Genomic DNA, 17,573 nt, shown 5'->3' with positions numbered 1-17,573 from the left:
TGGGATTTTGCTCTGTGCAAATCGGTTGTGTTTCTTACATTACAACACTGACTACATTTTAAAAGTACTTCATTGGTTATAAAGCACTATGAGACACCCTGAGGTCATAAAAGATGCTATATAAATACAAAGTATTTCCTTTTTGAGAGAAATTGAGAGAGTCACTGTCAGACTCTGTCTGTTACATTATTGATGTGTGCAGCCTGCATCAATCCTTGCTGCAAATCCTTCAAACCCCAATCTTCCATAAAGACTAGCGACCAACCAACAGATGAAAGGGACTTGGGGAGGGGGAGGGGGAAGGGGAAGGGGAAGGGGAAGGGAGGGTGAAGGGGAAGGGGAGGGGGAAGGAGAAGGGAGGTGGAAGAGGGCAGGGGAAGGGGAGAGAATCAGGGGAAGGGGAAGAAGGGGGAGGACAGGTCCAAGGGAAAGGGCAGGGTAAGAAGAGGTGGGAAGGGGCCAGGAGAAGAGGAGAGGGAAGTGGGCACGGAAGGAGAGGGGGGGCTGTTAACATTACAAGAGGTGCTGACAGCCCTTCTGTACCTTGTCCAACTGGGCTGCTCTTCCTATGTAGACAGCAGTGCCATTTTACTGTGCTGGGCATCACCAATCGCCGATCTTATCCCATCATCGCATGGACTCTTGTGCGCGTTCTGCATACACTCCAGCAGGATCACCAGACAGCAAGCAGGAGGAGGAATCTGCTTTGGCTTGTCGTGAAATCCATTGATCTGCGTGTCCCTGGGTGTTAAATTAGAACTCTGTTGGGATTGTAACATTTAAGGTATCGGGAGTTCCAATGCCTGTTACATTGTTCCTGCCTAATAATAAGGGTGGGACCCTATGGGAGTGTTTAGAAAGGTCCCCAGATCAGTTCAAGGGTCAGTGAGCAGCTCTTCTGGCAGTCAGTTCGAGAAAGTTTGCCAGCCAGTAAGGGTCACACAGACAAAAGGGACAGAAACAAGCCCCAGTTAAGTTAAGTTAAAGAAAGGGCTGCGGGGACCAGACTTAAAATAAAAAGGGGTGTTTGGGCAAAGGTACCCCTTTTGGAGTATTGGTGTTCTGCTTGGCACCGCCTTAGGTCTAAAAGTCTACTTGTAAGCCAGTGTTCAATTTACTCGGGAATCCAGGGGGAAGGAATCTCAGAAGGTGAGAAACCCTGTGAGGTGAGCTATTATTAAAACTGTCCGAGCGGGAGCAACTTTTGAATGGAATTCCAGGGAGAGATTTTCGAAGGTGACATTGGGAATCCCTCATGAGGCAGAGTTTCAATGAAATTTTTGACTTTGTGTGTACTGACGCCTGGGAGGGTTCTTGAGAAATCCATGGACTCTGTCTTGGTTGCATCTGTCATTTAACTCTGCAATGCGCTGTGTTCGACCACAGTGTGTCTGTTAACTAACATGTACCTCATATTGACCCTGAATGTTAGAGTATACGATAGATATTGTAAATTGTTTTATCTTTCTGAATTCGTATGGTAAATTTTGTTTTTGCTTGTTCCAAACCTGTGGAATCTTATGGCTTTATTCCAAAAGCAGGTGCCTTTAATCTCAACCTTCACCTACATTAAACAAAATGTTATTAGTCCCTAACTGGGTCTCCCCCATATCCCGGGGTCAGGTTGCAGATTGTAACAGGTTGTAACAACCACCCTTAAACCAAGAAAAGCTGATGCCCGTTTAAAATGCCTATGTTGCTGTCCAGGCTGCGTTCAGCAGACCTGGTGCAGATTAGGAACCTATCCCCCATGCCATGGCTCAATCCACACTGAATAGTGCAGTCACCTAGCAACCAATTAGGAAGGAAGATACTTTGGGTGATTTCTGTACATGAGGGGGCTGTTTGGGTATCAAGATAGTCAAACAGTTCTTGGAAGGGCAATGAGACAGCACCTCGGACACTGCAACAGTCCCTTAGCGCTGCCCTTTTGAAGGTGCTGTCCTCCTTCAGCACGGACCCTCCAACAGTTCCACTCCCTCAGCACTGCCCCTCTGCCAGTGCAGCACTTGCTCAGCACCGTCCCTTCAACAGCGCAACACTCCCTCTACCCTGTCTCTCTGATAGTGCAGCACTTGCTCAGCATTGCCGCTCTGATAGCGCAGTGTTCACTCATTATTGACCCTCTGACAATGCAGCATTCCCTCAGTATTGGCCCGCTGACAGACCAATGTTCCCTTGGTACTGCTCCTCCGACAGTGCAGTGCTCCCCCATTACTGACCCTCCAACAGTGCAGTGTTCCCTCAGTACTGACCATGTGACAGTGCAGCTTTCCCTTGGTACTTACACTCCGACAGGACAGCATCCCTCAGTACTGACCTTTCTACAGTGCAGCGCTCAGTACTGGCCCTCCGACTGTGTAGCACTTCATCCATATGGGCCCTCTGACTGTGCGGCACTTCCTCAGTACTGACCCTCTGACAGGGCAGTGCTCCATCAGTACCTACCCTCCAATAGTGCAGCATTCCTCAGTACTGATCCTTCGACAGTGCAGCACTCCCTCAATACTGATTCTCTGAGAATGCAGTGCTCCCTCAGTACTGACCGTCCAACTTTGCAGCACTCCCTTAATACTGGCCCTCTGACAATGCAGTGCTCCCTCAGTACTGACCATCCAACAGTGCAGCACTCCCTCAGTACTGACCCTTCGACAGTGCAGTGTTCCCTCAATACTGAGCCTCTGACTGTGGGGTACTCCCTGAGTACTGCGCCTCCAACAGTGCAGCGTTCCCTCAGTACTGACCTTGCAACAGTGAAGGACTCTCTCAGTACTGCCACTTCTGACAGTACGTTAGCACCGCCTCTCCGACAGTGCAGTGTTGCCTCGTTATTGACCCTCCGACAGTACTGCACTGGGTGTAGATGTCGATATCTGGAGGACACTGAATGTCAGATGCACTCCACAATGTAACAGTTCCTACTAAACTTGGAACTGGCAATCCTCGTGTATTAAGATTCTCTGCAGCATTTTTAAACCAATTTGTAATGGAGGCACTAGTCCAGCATTAGAAGCAATTTGGAATAAATATTGAGGTCAACAGATGATTGTGAAAAGTAATTGTTTGGATGACAGTTCTGCTATTCATTGAATTCAGTGGCAAATAAAACACATAAAAATATTTGATATTGAAATCAATCACCCAATTTTAATTTCCCACAGGGAACAGGATATAAGATTTCAAAGGACTGATAGGTTTTCTGCCTCATTAACTCCCTGTCTGGATTTATCTTTCGAAATAATACCATATTTCACACTCGGCAGCATGGAGAGAGCTGATTCGATACCCTGCTTTTCACATAACAAATATAAGTGGTTGTGACACTGTCCCCATTACTCTCGGTTGCTGAAATGTGCTTGAGACTAATGGCTCAGGTTTGATATTTGAAAAGACATCTACAGTTATCATAGTGACAGGATGCTTGATGACAGCTCCTCTCATGCACCCCAGGGACCTGAAAACAGCAGCTGTGGCCTTCGACAGGTTAGAGAAAGTTTGAGTTGTGGGGGCTGGGGGTGGTGGGGGTGCAAGAGTTCTTTGCAACGCAGTTTTAGGGATGGCTTCTGACACCCTCCTAAAACAACCAGGCGCTCATTTATGGCGACGTAGCGCAATGCCATTATTCTTAACCAGAGTGGAGATGATTGGGTAATTTTAAAAAAAGAATTCTTGGGATTTAAGCATCGCTTGCAAGGCCACCATTTGCTGCCTATTCCTGATTGGCCTTGAGAATTATGTCCCCCCACCCCCCACCCGATCAATCACCCCTGGAGACTGCATTGCTGTGAGTGATCCTTGATCTGTACAATAATAACTACCCGCCACTCCTTGCGTTTTGTTGGAGAAGTAAACCCGCTTTTATTCGGTGATGGTGCTGTAGTTTCAATCAGAAGCTCTGTTTCCCCTAGTTCATAGATACATTTTTTTTTGTAAATAGACTCAGTAGACTGTTTGCTGTGTTGTGCTGTTTAAATGGACTCAGTAGACTGTTTGCTGTAGTACACTGTTTAAACTGACTCTGTAGACTGTTTGCTGTAGTACACTGTTTAAACTGTCTCTGTAGACTGTTTGCTGTGTTGTGCTGTTTAAATAGACTCAGTAGACTGTTTGCTGTAGTACACTGTTTAAACTGACTCTGTAGACTGTTTGCTGTAGTACACTGTTTAAACTGTCTCTGTAGACTGTTTGCTGTCGTGTGCTGTTTCAATAAGCTGTAGAATGTTTGCTGTTGTGCAGTTTAAATAAAATCTGTAGACTGTTTGCTGTAATGTGCTGTTTAATTAAACTGTAAAATGTTTGCTGTAGTGCACTGTTTAAATCAACTCTGTCTGCTGTTTGTAGTAGTGTGCTGTTTAAATAGACTCTGTAGACCGTTTGCTGTAGTGTGCTCTTTAAATAGATCCTGTTTCCTCTAAAATGAACTGTTTGCCCTGTCTCCAACTAATTGACTGACACAATGGTGTCAATACACACTCTGATTAATTATAGCAGCACAGAGTACAGGACTTTTACACATAGCACCTGGGCTGAACTTCAGACAAAGGAATAACAAAAAATGTAACCATGCTAGAAAATCAAAGAATTCAGTATATTTTCTAAATGGAACTGTGGAGGAGCAGAGGGATTTAGGGATCATGAAGTCACTAAAACCTAGTGGGCAGGGACAATCGCAGAAGGTGCAACACTTGCCCCTTTCACCCCCCCCCCCCACCCCTCCTCACCATTCAAGGTCCCAAACACTCCTTTCAGGTGAAGCAACATCTCCTCCAATTTGGTCTACTGTATTCACTTCTCCCAGTGCGGTCCCCTCTAAACTGGGGAGACTAAATGCTTTGTGGAACACCCTTGCTCAGTCCAGAAACATGACCCAGACCTCCCTGTCACTTGCCATTTCAACACTCCACCCTGCTCTCATGCCCACATGTCCGTCCTTGGCCTGCTGCATTGTTCCAGTGAAGCTCAACGCAAACTGGAGGAACAGCACCTCATCTTCCAATAAAGCACTTTACAGCCTTTGAGCCCAACAACTTCAGACCGTGAACTCTCTCCTCCTTCTTGACCCCTTTTTTAGTCTATTTTTTTCCCCCAACAGGGCCATCTGTCGCTTGTTCTTATGATTTGCTTTCACAGAGCCCTGATCCGTGTTCTGCTATTAACACATTCTATTATCTTACCTTTATGCCACTATCAGCACCTTCATTAGTCTTTAACGCTAACATTCCTTTTGTCCTGTGTCCATGACGTCTTTGTCAAATCTCTCCTGAGTTCCCACCTATTCCTGACCTATTTTTTTCCACCTGCTCCACCCCCTCTTAAACAGTATAAAATCCATCACTTTCTACCCCTCTTTAACTCTAAAGAGGAGTCACATGGACTCGAAATGTTAGCTCTGTTTCTCTCTCCGCAGACACTGGCAGACCTGCTGTGTTTCTCCAGCATCTCCCTGCTTTTATTTCAGATTTCTGGCATCCGCAGTATTTTGCTTTTTATTGCATTGACTTGGCTTTCATTTCCTTGAATATAAAAGATGACGGGTTGACCTAACAGAGGCTGATATAATGATTAAAGGATAGATATAAAGAAATTATTTCCTTGGATTGGGGGGGGAGTCCAGGACAAGGGGACAAAACCTTCAAAGGAGAGATCCAGGCTACACAAGGGTGATGTCGAGAAGCACTTCATCACACAAAGGGGAGTGGGGATCTAGAACTCTTTCCCCCAAAAAGGCTATTGAAAATTCCAAAACTGAGATAGATTTTTATCGGCTGAGGGGGATTAAGGGATATGGAATCCAGGTGGGTACGTAGAATGAAGATACAGATCAGCAAGGATCTCACTGAGTTGCAGAACAGGTTTGAGGGGCTGAATGATCTACTCCTGCCCCTATATCCCACTTCAGCGTGACTGGGCATAACTTAAGACCAGCTGAGGTTCTAATTAAGTGTGACACTCGAACTTCCCCCGTGGCTTTTAGTGGGATAGAGCCCCGGTATCTGAAGCATCCCTGAATTGAGGATCCCTCCCCCACTCCACTCCCCGGAGCTGCGTTTACTGGTCTCAGCCCGGAGCAGTGGGAGACACCTCAGTTCCACCACAACAGCGTAATACAGAAGCAAAATACTGCAGACGCTGGAAATGTGAAACAAAAACAGAGAGTGCTGGAAAAACTCAGCAGGTCTAGCAGCGTCTGTGGAGAGAGGAACAGAGTTAACGTTTCGAGTCCGTATGATGCTTCAACAGAATTGTTGAAGAGACATACGGACTCGAAACGTTAACTGTGTTCCTCTCCACAGATGCTGTCAGACCTGCTGAGTTTTTCCAGGTATTTTTATTCTTGTTTTTGATTCACAGGAGCAATTAGCAGACAAAATTTGGCGTCGAGTTATGCAAGGAGACATGAGTACAGGTGGCCAACAGCTGGTTAAAGAGGTAGATTTTAAAGAGCATCTTAAAGGAGGAATTGAGGAGGTGGGGAGAGTTAGGGAGGGACTTCCTGAGCTCGGGGCCAGGGCAACTGAAGGCAGTGATACCGGTGCTCCAGTGATTAAAATTAGTGATACACAAGAGGCCAGAATTGGAGGAGTGCAGGTATCTCAGTGGGCTGTGGGGCTAGAGGAGGTTACAGAGATAAAGATGGGTGAGGTCATGGAGGGATTTGAAAACAAGGATGAGTATAACAGTCCCTGTACATCATTCGGCTTACTGCCGCTGAAGGGTTTTGTGTCTGAGGGGAAGCATAAAGGTAGCATTTCAAATAAGACAGGAAATGATCAGTTCTGATGAAAAGCCCCAGATGTGAAACATTAGCTCTGTTAATCTCTCTCCATAGTTGCTGCCTGACCTGCTGAGTTTTTCCAGCATTTTCTGGTTTTATTTCGGCCGGGATTGTCCAATCTCGCCACAAATCAATGGACGTCTGGCTGAGGTGTCACATCTTCTGTGGCGAGTCCCACCATGAGGGGGCCGGAAAATCCCAGCCCAAGATCGAACTGTTCCAATGATATTCTTGGCATCTAGAGCGCCTGGTGTGCTGTGACCTTTCAAAACCTCTCAAGGTGTGTTCAGTCAACTGTCGCTGAGCCCAGATTGAACGGAGCGCTGTTAGCGTGTTGGCCACAATCTTCCCTTCCTGTAGTGATGGTAAACAGCGACACTGTATTAGCAGCTGTTAGAGACATTGAGTTTGATACCGAGGTAGTGCAAAGTTGCAGACAATACCTGGCATTGGAGCAGAATGAGGGGTGAGGTTACCGTGTAACCCTAGACCAGGTGATCCCATGTACAGACGCTTATTCCCTCGAGGCACAGCAATGTCTTAATAGGGTATATTCTTGTAAAAACTGAAAGCTTTTCAGTCCTGCTGCCTAATCATTTCCCATGAGGAAGGAGATGGGGAGCATTCTTGAATTTAAAAAGGCATGATTCAAGTGTGGACAGCAAGGGCCCCAGTGGAAAATGGAGAAGGATAAGACAGGTTCTTTATTCAAAACTATTTTTATTTAATCTAATTTGTCTGTCAGCCCATTAAAAAAAATATTTATTTTGCATTTATTTAGCAGCTTTCACAGCCTCAGAACGGCCTATAGTGCTTTATCGATAAAGCACTACAAAGATGTACTTCATTGGCTGTAAAACGCTTTGGGATCTCCCGAGGTTGCGGAAGATGCTACATATAAATGCAAGAATTTTTTTTTATTAATCGACAGGATGTAGGTATTTCTGGTTTCCCCTCCCTAGATTTTTCACCATTAGCGTTCATTATGTTTCAATATCCTCCATAAACAAGTATTCGATATGAGGTGCTTTCTAATGCGAACTTTAGAAATTTGAAAACTCTGCTGATGTAACGATAGTGGAGAGGTCAACCACCTGAGGAGTGACCCATTGGACAGAACGCATGTTGGGATACCTTGGGGGGGGACGTGAAGAAGGACCATGCTGTTGAGAGTTCTTTAGCTCTGCAGGGAAGATGGTAGCTAATGTTGCTGGGCTAATAATCCAGAGTCTCAGGTGAATGCTCTGGGGGGTGGGGGACATGGGTTCAAATCCCACCACAGATACTGGTGGAATTTAAATTCAATTAATAAATCTGGAATTGATTATCATCAACTAAAAACCCATCGCTAATGTCCCTTTAGGAAATCTGCTATCCTGGCAGTGACATGTGAATCTAGACCCACACAGCAATGTGGTTGACTCTTAACTGCCCTCTGAAATAGCTGAGCAAGCCTCTCAGTTCAGGGGCAATTAGGGATGGGCAACAAATGCTGGCCTTGCATCGTATGAAATAGTTAATCCCATTTGGGCCTAAACAGCCGCACGACTCTCATCTTCATTGGAGACCTCTGAGAGAAGAAAGCAAACTGTGCTGCCAGGAGCATCAATAAAGCTGAGTGAAATATTTAACTCTTGCTGTTCCCCCTTCGCAACCCCCCTCCACCCCTCCCATGGAAACAATTCTGGAAGTACCAGGATGTATGGGGTCAATAAACCTCTGCTAGATGTTTAGGATGAAACTTTATATTGGTGCATTCTGAAAACACATCCTCCTCTTTCCTTTCCCTTTCAACCCAAGACAACCTGAGCTCCAGGCTGAATCACCGATGTCTTTTCAGGACATAAACCCTGCCGTTTGGGGGGATGCTCGCACTTCGCTCGCCATTAGGCTCGATCGCTTCCAGAATCAGCAGAACATGAATCGTTCAGCCGTGAATATTGATGGGAAGTGTGAGGGCTGCACTGATGAGGGACCTTCTCTGTTTTATCCTGATGGGGTGTTTTTTTTCATAAAATCTTAATTCGTCATGGAGGCCCCAGAACGGCTTATTCAGCCTCAAAAAAAGTCATCGGGGTCAAATCGTTGTACATAAAAAGCAATCTGAAAATGCTGGTAAAACCTAGCAGGTCTGGCAGTGTCTGTAGAGAGAGAGAAAAACAAAGGGGGTGGGAGGGTGGTGGGGGGTGGGGGTGGGGGGGTGGGGGTGCTGGTTTTATGGCCCCGTCACGGCAGTGGTGGGGGTGGAACATGTGGCCAGCCATTCGGAAGTCCATTGACTTCCACGGGACCGGAAAATCCCACCGGCGGGAGCGGCCGTAGGATTCCGCCCGCCGGTTAATGTTCCGCTCGCCAAATGTATTATTCACTCACGCCGCACCGATTCTGTCGGCGAATCCAGGGACGATGTGAAATTTCTAGCCAACAGCAAACGCTCAACGGCAGAAAGGTTTTACCTGACCTTTTCATTATCGTGGCTACACTTCTCTTTAAATTATTGCTGCCGCATCTTTATTCCCCCGCCCCCACCCCCCCACCCCCCACAGGAGATGCTCTTTAGCCGTTTCATCTAATTAGAAGGAAGTGTGCGGGAGAGTCACAGGAAACCTGCTTGTCTTTACTAAAAGTACATTTCCTCCTTTGGGGGTTCTCTCTGACCTTCACTGCTAGTTTCAGCACTTTCAAAACACTCTCGGAGTGTTAGCACTATCTAAACATCATAATTCCAGTTGCGTTATCAGTTTGATGGAAACATAAATCATCAGCCAAGCCATTAGCCCAACTGGTGACCCATTGACTGCTCCTTTAGACTAACTGCAACGACCCAGGTTATTTACGTAACATTATATAAAGGAGAGGGGTGGGGATGAGGTGGGGGGGGTGCGGGGAGATAAGTTTTACAGTTTCAGCTGGTATTCAGGGGAAAATTACTCCATTTAAAAATGATTAAACACCACTGCTTTTCCCTACGTGAAGTTTCCGTTGTTGCTCGTGGGATCTTGCTGTGCACAAATTGGCTGCCAGGCTTCCTACATTTCAACCAATCCTTCCACCAAAAATACTTGGTTGGTTATAAAGAGCTTCAAGAGGTTCTGAGGTCATGAAAGATGCCAGAAAAATGCAAGTTTTTAAAAATGTATTTCCATTATTGTGATTTCTAACTTAGGCTTTTGTATTCCATACTGGCTGGCTCTGTTTTCATAAGATCTGGGCACGGAAGTGACTTTAGTCTCTTCACTCCAGCCCCCTGATCATTAAAACCTACCCTGATTTTTTTGCGGTCTGTCCGCAAGAATGACCCAAACCTCCCTGTCGCTTGCCATTTTAACACTCCACCCTGCTCTCTTGCCCACATGTCTGTCCTTGGCTTGCTGCATTGTTCCAGTGAAGCCCAATGCAAACTGGAGGAACAATACCTCATCTTCCGACTAGGCACTTTACAGCCTTCCGGAATGAATATTGAATTCAACAACTTTAGGTCTTGAACTCCATCCTCCATCCCCACCCCCTTTCTGTTTCTTCCCCCTTACTTTTGTTTTTTCCAATAATTTATATAGATTTTTCTTTTCCCATCTTATTTCCATTATTTTTAAATCTTTAATGCCCCCCACCCCCACTAGAGCTGTACCTTGAGTGCCCCACCATCCATTCTTAATTAGCACATTCGTTTAGATAATATCACCACCTTCAACACCTCTGTGTTCTTTTGTTCTTTTGTCTGTGACATCTTTTGATTATCTGCTCCTATCACTGCTTGCTTGTCCCTACAACCACACCAACCCCCTCCACTTCTCTCCACCCCCCCCCCCAACACCCACCCCCCCACGCGCCGCCGCACCCTCGCCCCCCACAACCACCTTAAACCAGCTTATATTTCACCCCTCTCATAGGATTCACCCAGTTCTGTCGAAGGGTCATGAGGACTCGAAACGTCAACTCTTTTCTTCTCCGCCGATGCTGCCAGACCTGCTGAGTTTTTCCAGGTAATTCTGTTTTTGTCCTGTTTTTTTTTGCCTAGGCATTTTTAAAAATAATAGTTATACACTCAGTGATGTCATGAAATTTCCCTTCAAAAGAAAGGAATGCCTCAAAGAAAAATAGAAACAAAGACTTGCATTTCTATAGCACCTTCCGTAACTCCAGGATGTCCCCAAAGTGCTTTACAGCCTGTGAAGTACTTTTGAAGAGTAGTCACTGTAGGTTGGCAATTTGCAGACAGCAAGATCCCACAAACAGCAATGAGATAAATGGCCAGATAATCTAGCTTTTTTTTAATGACTTTGCTTAAGTGAATAATAGGCCAGGCTACAGGGGGAGAACTTCACTGGCTGTTCTTCCAATAGTACCATAGGATCCTTGGCGTTCACCTGAGAGGACACGCAGGGCTACTCATCTGAAAGTTGACACCTCTGACAGTGCTGCATTCCCTCAATACTACCCTGGATTGTATGCTCGAGCCTCTGAACTGAGGTTTTGACCTCACATCTGCTGACACAGAGATGAGGGATCTAACCACTGAGCTATGGCTAACGACCGAGCCTTAAATCTTCAAGGAGGGGTCAGTTAGTGGCACAGATGGCCCAAGGGGGGGGGGGTCAGTTAGTGGCACAGCTGGTCCAAGGGGCGTCAGTTAGTGGCACAGCTGGTCCGGGGGGGGGTCAGTTAGTGGCACAGCTGGTCCAAGGGGGGGGTGAGTTAGTGGCACAGCTGGTCCAATGGGGGGGGTCAGTTAGTAGCACAGCTGGTCCAATGGGGGGGTCAGTTAGTGGCACAGCTTGTCCAAGGGGGGGTCAGTTAGTGGCACAGCTTGTCCAAGGGCCAAGGGGGTGGTCAGTTAGTGGCACAGCTGGTTCAAGGGGGGGTCAGTTAGTGGCACAGCTAGTCCAAGGGGGGGGTCAGTTAGTGGCACAGCTGGTCCAAGGGGGGGGGGGGGTCAGTTAGTGGCACAGCTGGTCCAAGGCGGGGGGTCAGTTAGTGGCACAGCTGGTCCAATGCGGGGGTCAGTTAGTGGCACAGCTGGTCCAAGGCGGGGGGTCAGTTAGTGGCACAGCTGGTCCAAGGCGGGGGGTCAGTTAGTGGCACAGCTGGTCCAATGGGGGGGTCAGTTAGTGGCACAGCTTGTCCAAGGGGGGGGTCAGTTAGTGGCACAGCTGGTCCAATGGGGGGGTCAGTTAGTGGCACAGCTGGTCCAATGGGGGGGTCAGTTAGTGGCACAGCTAGTCCAAGGGGGGGGTCAGTTAGTGGCACAGCTGGTCCAAGGCGGGGGGTCAGTTAGTGGCACAGCTGGTCCAATGGGGGGGTCAGTTAGTGGCACAGCTGGTCCAAGGGGGGGTCAGTTAGTGGCACAGCTGGTCCAAGGGGGGGTCAGTTAGTGGCACAGCTGGTCCAAGGCAGGGTCAGTTAGTGGCACAGCTGGTCCAAGGCGGGGTCAGTTAGCAGGACAGCTGGTCCAAGGGGGGGGTCAGTTAGTGGCACAGCTGGTCCAAGGCGGGGTCAGTTAGTGGCACAGCTGGTCCAAGGCGGGGTCAGTTAGTGGCACAGCTGGTCCAAGGGGGGGTCAGTTAGTGGCACAGCTGGTCCAAGGCAGGGTCAGTTAGTGGCACAGCTGGTCCAAGGCGGGGTCAGTTAGCAGGACAGCTGGTCCAAGGCGGGGTCAGTTAGTGGCACAGCTGGTCCAAGGGGGGGTCAGTTAGTGGCACAGCTTGTCCAAGGCGGGGTCAGTTAGCAGGACAGCTGGTCCAATGGGGGGGTCAGTTAGTGGCACAGCTGGTCCAAGGGGGGGGTCAGTTAGTGGCACAGCTGGTCCGAGGGGGGGGGGGTCAGTTAGTGGCACAGCTGGTCTAAGGCGGGGTCAGTTGGTGGCACAGCTGGTCCAAGGGGGGGGGTCAGTTAGTGGCACAGCTGGTCCAAGGCGGGGGGTCAGTTAGTGGCACAGCTGGTCCAAGGGGGGGTCAGTTAGTGGCATAGCTGGTCCAAGGGGGGGTCAGTTAGTGGCACAGCTGGTCCAAGGCGGGGTCAGTTAGCAGGACAGCTGGTCCAATGGGGGGGTCAGTTAGTGGCACAGCTGGTCCAAGGGGGGTGTCAGTTAGTGGCACAGCTGGTCCAAGGGGGGGGGGGGGTCAGTTAGTGGCACACCTGGTCCAAGGCGGGGGGTCAGTTAGTGGCACAGCTGGTCCAAGGCGGGGTCAGTTAGTGGCACAGCTTGTCCAAGGGGGGGGTCAGTTAGTGGCACAGCTGGTCCAAGGCGGGGTCAGTTAGTGGCACAGCTTGTCCAATGGGGGGGTCAGTTAGTGGCACAGCTGGTTTGTGACGTGGAGAGACACCAACAGCAGTGGGTTCAATTCCTGTATGGGCTGAGGTCATCCCACCTTCTCAACCTGGCCTGAGGCGGGGTGACCCTCGGGTTAAACTCTCCGCCAGTCGTCTCTCTGTAGTGAGAGAGCAGACCATGGCGACTTCCACTTTTACTTTCCAGCCTTCCAAGGAAACTGAGCATCAGGGAAAAGGAACAAAACATCCCGGACAGTTTCTTGTTTCCTTTGTGAGCCTTTGCCGGCGGGTGAAATCGATCCCATAGATCATTTTTCCAAATTCGCACAAAATATTACAAAGTTCATTCCTTAAAGGGTTTTTAATGCCACGGAATTTACCACTAATTAATCGTCTGCAATCTTCTCCATAAATCAATCCTGCAGAGCTGTGCACTTAACATTAGTGTCTATCTTCCTTCTCCAGAGAAGACATAAATTAATCAACGTTGAGTGAGTTTTGTTAAGTGTTTATTTTGCATTTTTAATGAATGTGTTCCTTTCCACAAGAGCCCACAGGCTACACAAACAAACCTGGGTCATTAAAATCAATGGTGCTTGTTCTGAAATCCTCTCTGTAAAGCAACGGCACTCAATATCTATTGCTTTATTTGTCCGACTGAATTGCGCTTCAGTGTTTTCCATCTCTTAATGTACGGAGTAAAGTCGAGTTCCACAGGCTTGTAACGTAACAAAGTAAGACCCTGACTGTCAGGTGTAAGAAGTTCAAGTGAAGCAGCATTTCACTTGCACTTCCCTCAATTTAGTCTACTGCATTCGCTGCTCCCAATGTGGTCTCCTCTACATTGGAGAGACCAAACGCAGACTGGGTGACCACTTTGCGGTACACCTTCGGTCTGTCCGCAAGCATGACCCAGACCTCCCTGTCGCTTGCCATTTCAACACTCCACCCTGCTCTCATACCCACATGTCCGTCCTTGGCCTGTTGCATTGTTCCAGTGAAGCTCAACGCAAACTGGAGGAACAGCACCTCATCTTCCGACTAGGCACTTTACAGCCTTCCGGACTGAATATTGAGTTCAACAATTTTAGATCATCAACTCTCTCCTCCATCCCCACCCCCTTTCCCATCCCCCCTTTTCCAATAATTTATATAGATTTTTCTTTTCCCACCTATTTCCATTATTTTTAAATGTATTTCCATCCATTGTTTTATCTCTACCTTTTAGCCTATTTCGATTCCTTCCCTTCCCCTCACCCCCACTAGGGCTATCTGTACCTTACTCGTCCTGCTTTCTACCCTTAATGTCATCATTAGCACATTTCTTAGATAATATCACCACCATCAACACCTCTTTGTCCTTTTGTCTATGACATCTTTTGGCAATCTCCACCTATCACTGGCCCTCGATCCAGCTCTACTTATCTAACCCCCCTTAAACCAGCTTATATTTCACTTCTCTTCTATTTTTCCTTAGTTCTGATGAAGAGTCATATGGATTTGAAACGTTAACTGTGTTCCTCTCTGCAGATGCTGTCAGACCTGCTGAGTTTTTCCAGGTATTTTTGCTTGTGTAAGAAGTTAACCCTTTCCCAGTGCTTTGATGGGCAGGCAGCCATACAGAGAGTTACAAAACAGACCATCCAGCTCAACTGGTTTTAATGGGAAGCTAGGTAAACACGTGAGGGAGAGATGAATTGAAGGATATACTGATACGATGAGCTGCATACAGCTGGGAGGAGGCTCATGTGGAGCATTGAACACTGGCACACTGCAGTTGGATTGAATGCCCTGTTCCTGTGGCAGGCTCGATATAATTCCATAACTGGCCTTTATGCTTCACATAAGCCTCCTCCCAACCCCCCTTCACCTAACCTCAGCAGCTCGAACTTCCATTCCTTTCTGTCTCAGGTGTTTATCTAGCTTCCCTGGAATGTATCAAAGCTGTTCACCTCACTGCCTGTGGTCGTGAGTCCCACATTATTTTTAATCATCCACAGGGTGTGGGTGTCGCTGGCTGGCCCAGCATTTATACCCCATCCCTAACTGCTCCTGAGAAAGTAGTGGTGAGCCGTCTTCTCGAACCGTTGTGGTCCATATAGTACAGGAACATTCATGTTCCCACCAGTCTCTGGCTAAAGAAGTTTCCCTTGGATTCCCTGTTGGGTTTATTGGCAAACATCCGATGGGTGGAATCGTCCCAGATTGGCACTAAGTGCCGGAGTGGGTGGGAAAGATAACGTTTTATCCCGCCGGGCACAATGGTGGGTTTTCCCGACTTGTTGTCCCAGTCCCGCCTCATTAATTGTGCGTTTTCGGGAAACTCTCCATTCACAATGGCAGGCGGACTCTCATTCGCAACCCCCACCCCCCACCCCCACCCCACCCCCCACGCCATTACCTCGCCACTTCCTCATGCCGGGCGCCATATTTAAAGTGCTGCTGTGCGCACACCCCTTAGTGCATCCAGCCCAGGACTGCCGCACGGAAAAAAATGGTCCCGAAACACGAGTAGACTGCAGCCCTCCGGTTCAACGACACGTCCCTCGAGTGCCTTTTGGACTCAGCGGAGGCTCGCCATGGTCTCCTCTACCCCCTCAGGATGGGCAGCAACATCACCAATCCAGCATGGGAGGCGGTGGCAGTGGTGGTCAGTGCCAACGCCCTGCAAAGTAGGAGAGCCACCCAGTCCCACTACAGGGTGAACGATCTCGTCCATTCCGTCAGGGTAAGTCACTCTTCTCATCACTCTCACTCTCGAACCCATCACACATCCACAGGGATCTCACACCTCAAGGGTGTGCCAATGCCACTAACTCTCACACACACGCCTCCTCACTTCTCTACCAGACTCATACCCTCTGGAGCTCGCATCCTCATCCCGCTCACCACACAAACATTCCCCTCGGTGCCACGTGTCCTGCTCACACTCTCTCCATCTGTTTTCATGCAGGAGAAGCTGGTTCACATCAGCAGGGAGAGGTCCCAGACCAGGGGGTGGAGTGGCCCACATTAGGCTCCTCACTCACTTTGAGGAGTGTTCTATCACACTGACTGGTGAGGACATGGACCATGCCTGTGGTGATGGTGAGGTTGGGGGCGATCACCCTTGTAAGGATCCTGCACCCCATCATCCCTCTCTCAACGCAACTGTGAGTGCTCTCCCTCTCCTGCTCTTGACTCTGCTGCCATGCACTCATTATCTCTAAGATAAAAGCAAAATACTGCGGATGCTGGAAATCTGAAACAAAAACAGAAAATGCTGGAAAAACTCAGCAGGTCTGGCAGCATCTGTGGAGAGAGAAACAGAGATAACGTTTTGAGTCTGTATGACTCTTCAGAGCTACAGAGAAGTGGGAACGTGAGGACATGTTTACCGTTTAAGCAGGATGAAGCTGGTGAAGGAGGGTAGAAAGCCAACGATAAAGGGAATCCCTAATCGGGATTAGGCACTTCACCGCCTTCCGGACTTAACATTGAGTTCAACAACTTCAGGCCATGAACTCTCTCCTCTATCCTCACTCCTTTTTTAATCCCCATTTTGTCTACGTTCATTTTTATTTTTTATCCACTTATTATTATTTTTATTCATTTATCTGTGGTTTTATCCCCTATATTATCCCCCTCCTTCTATCCCATTTTCGATCCTTTTTTCCCCACCACCGCCCCCTCCCCTCACCCCACCTTCTCAAGGGCCCTCTGTTACTTCTTCATGTTGTTCTTTTCAGAGTGCTGACCCTTGTTCTGCTATTATCACACTCTGCTTTCTTACCTTTGCCACTATCAGCACCTTTTTTAGCCCTTACCACTACCATTAACACTCCCTTTGTCCTTTTGCTCATGGCATCTTTATCACTCTCTCCTTTGCTCCCACCTATCGCTGGCCTTCTATCCGGCTTCACTTGCTCCACCCCCCCCTTAAGCGACTGACACCCTCAGCCAGCCTGTCCCTCACCTCCATCCAGGTCCTCACCTCCAGCCAAGAGGACAGCTCCTCCATTGAAGAGCTGGAAATAAGCAGCCTGGGAGACCCATCACAGCGCTTACCCACACCCTCCACCAGCGCAGAGACACACACCTTGGTGGGACCTAGATCCAGAGCAGGCTCGGGTTCACAGTCTGATGGTCACCGCATGGACACATGTCCACAGCAGGAGGAGGCAGGTTCAGCCCAGCTCCCCGGCACTCAGGGAACTGCTATAAGACCATGAGACATAGGAGCAGAAGTAGGCCATTTGACCCATTGAATCTGCTCTGTCATTCAATGAGATCAGGGCTGATCTGATAATCCTCAATTCCACTTTCCTGCCTTTTCTGCAAAACCCTTGATTCCCTTACTGATTAAAAATCTGTCTATCTCAGCCTCAAATATACTTAACGACCCAGCCTCTACAGTCCTCTGCGGTAAAGAGTTCCAGAGATTGACTACCCTCTGAGAGAAGAAATTCCTCCTCATCTCTGTCTTAAATGGGTGCCCCCGTACTTTGAGATTATGCACTTTGGTCCTGGACTCTCACACACGGGGAAA

The sequence above is a fragment of the Carcharodon carcharias genome, chromosome 13 (genome assembly GCF_017639515.1).
Source record: "Carcharodon carcharias isolate sCarCar2 chromosome 13, sCarCar2.pri, whole genome shotgun sequence".
NCBI classification, from domain to species: Eukaryota; Metazoa; Chordata; class Chondrichthyes; order Lamniformes; family Lamnidae; genus Carcharodon; species Carcharodon carcharias.
Note: the sequence above shows the minus strand (reverse complement) of the source record.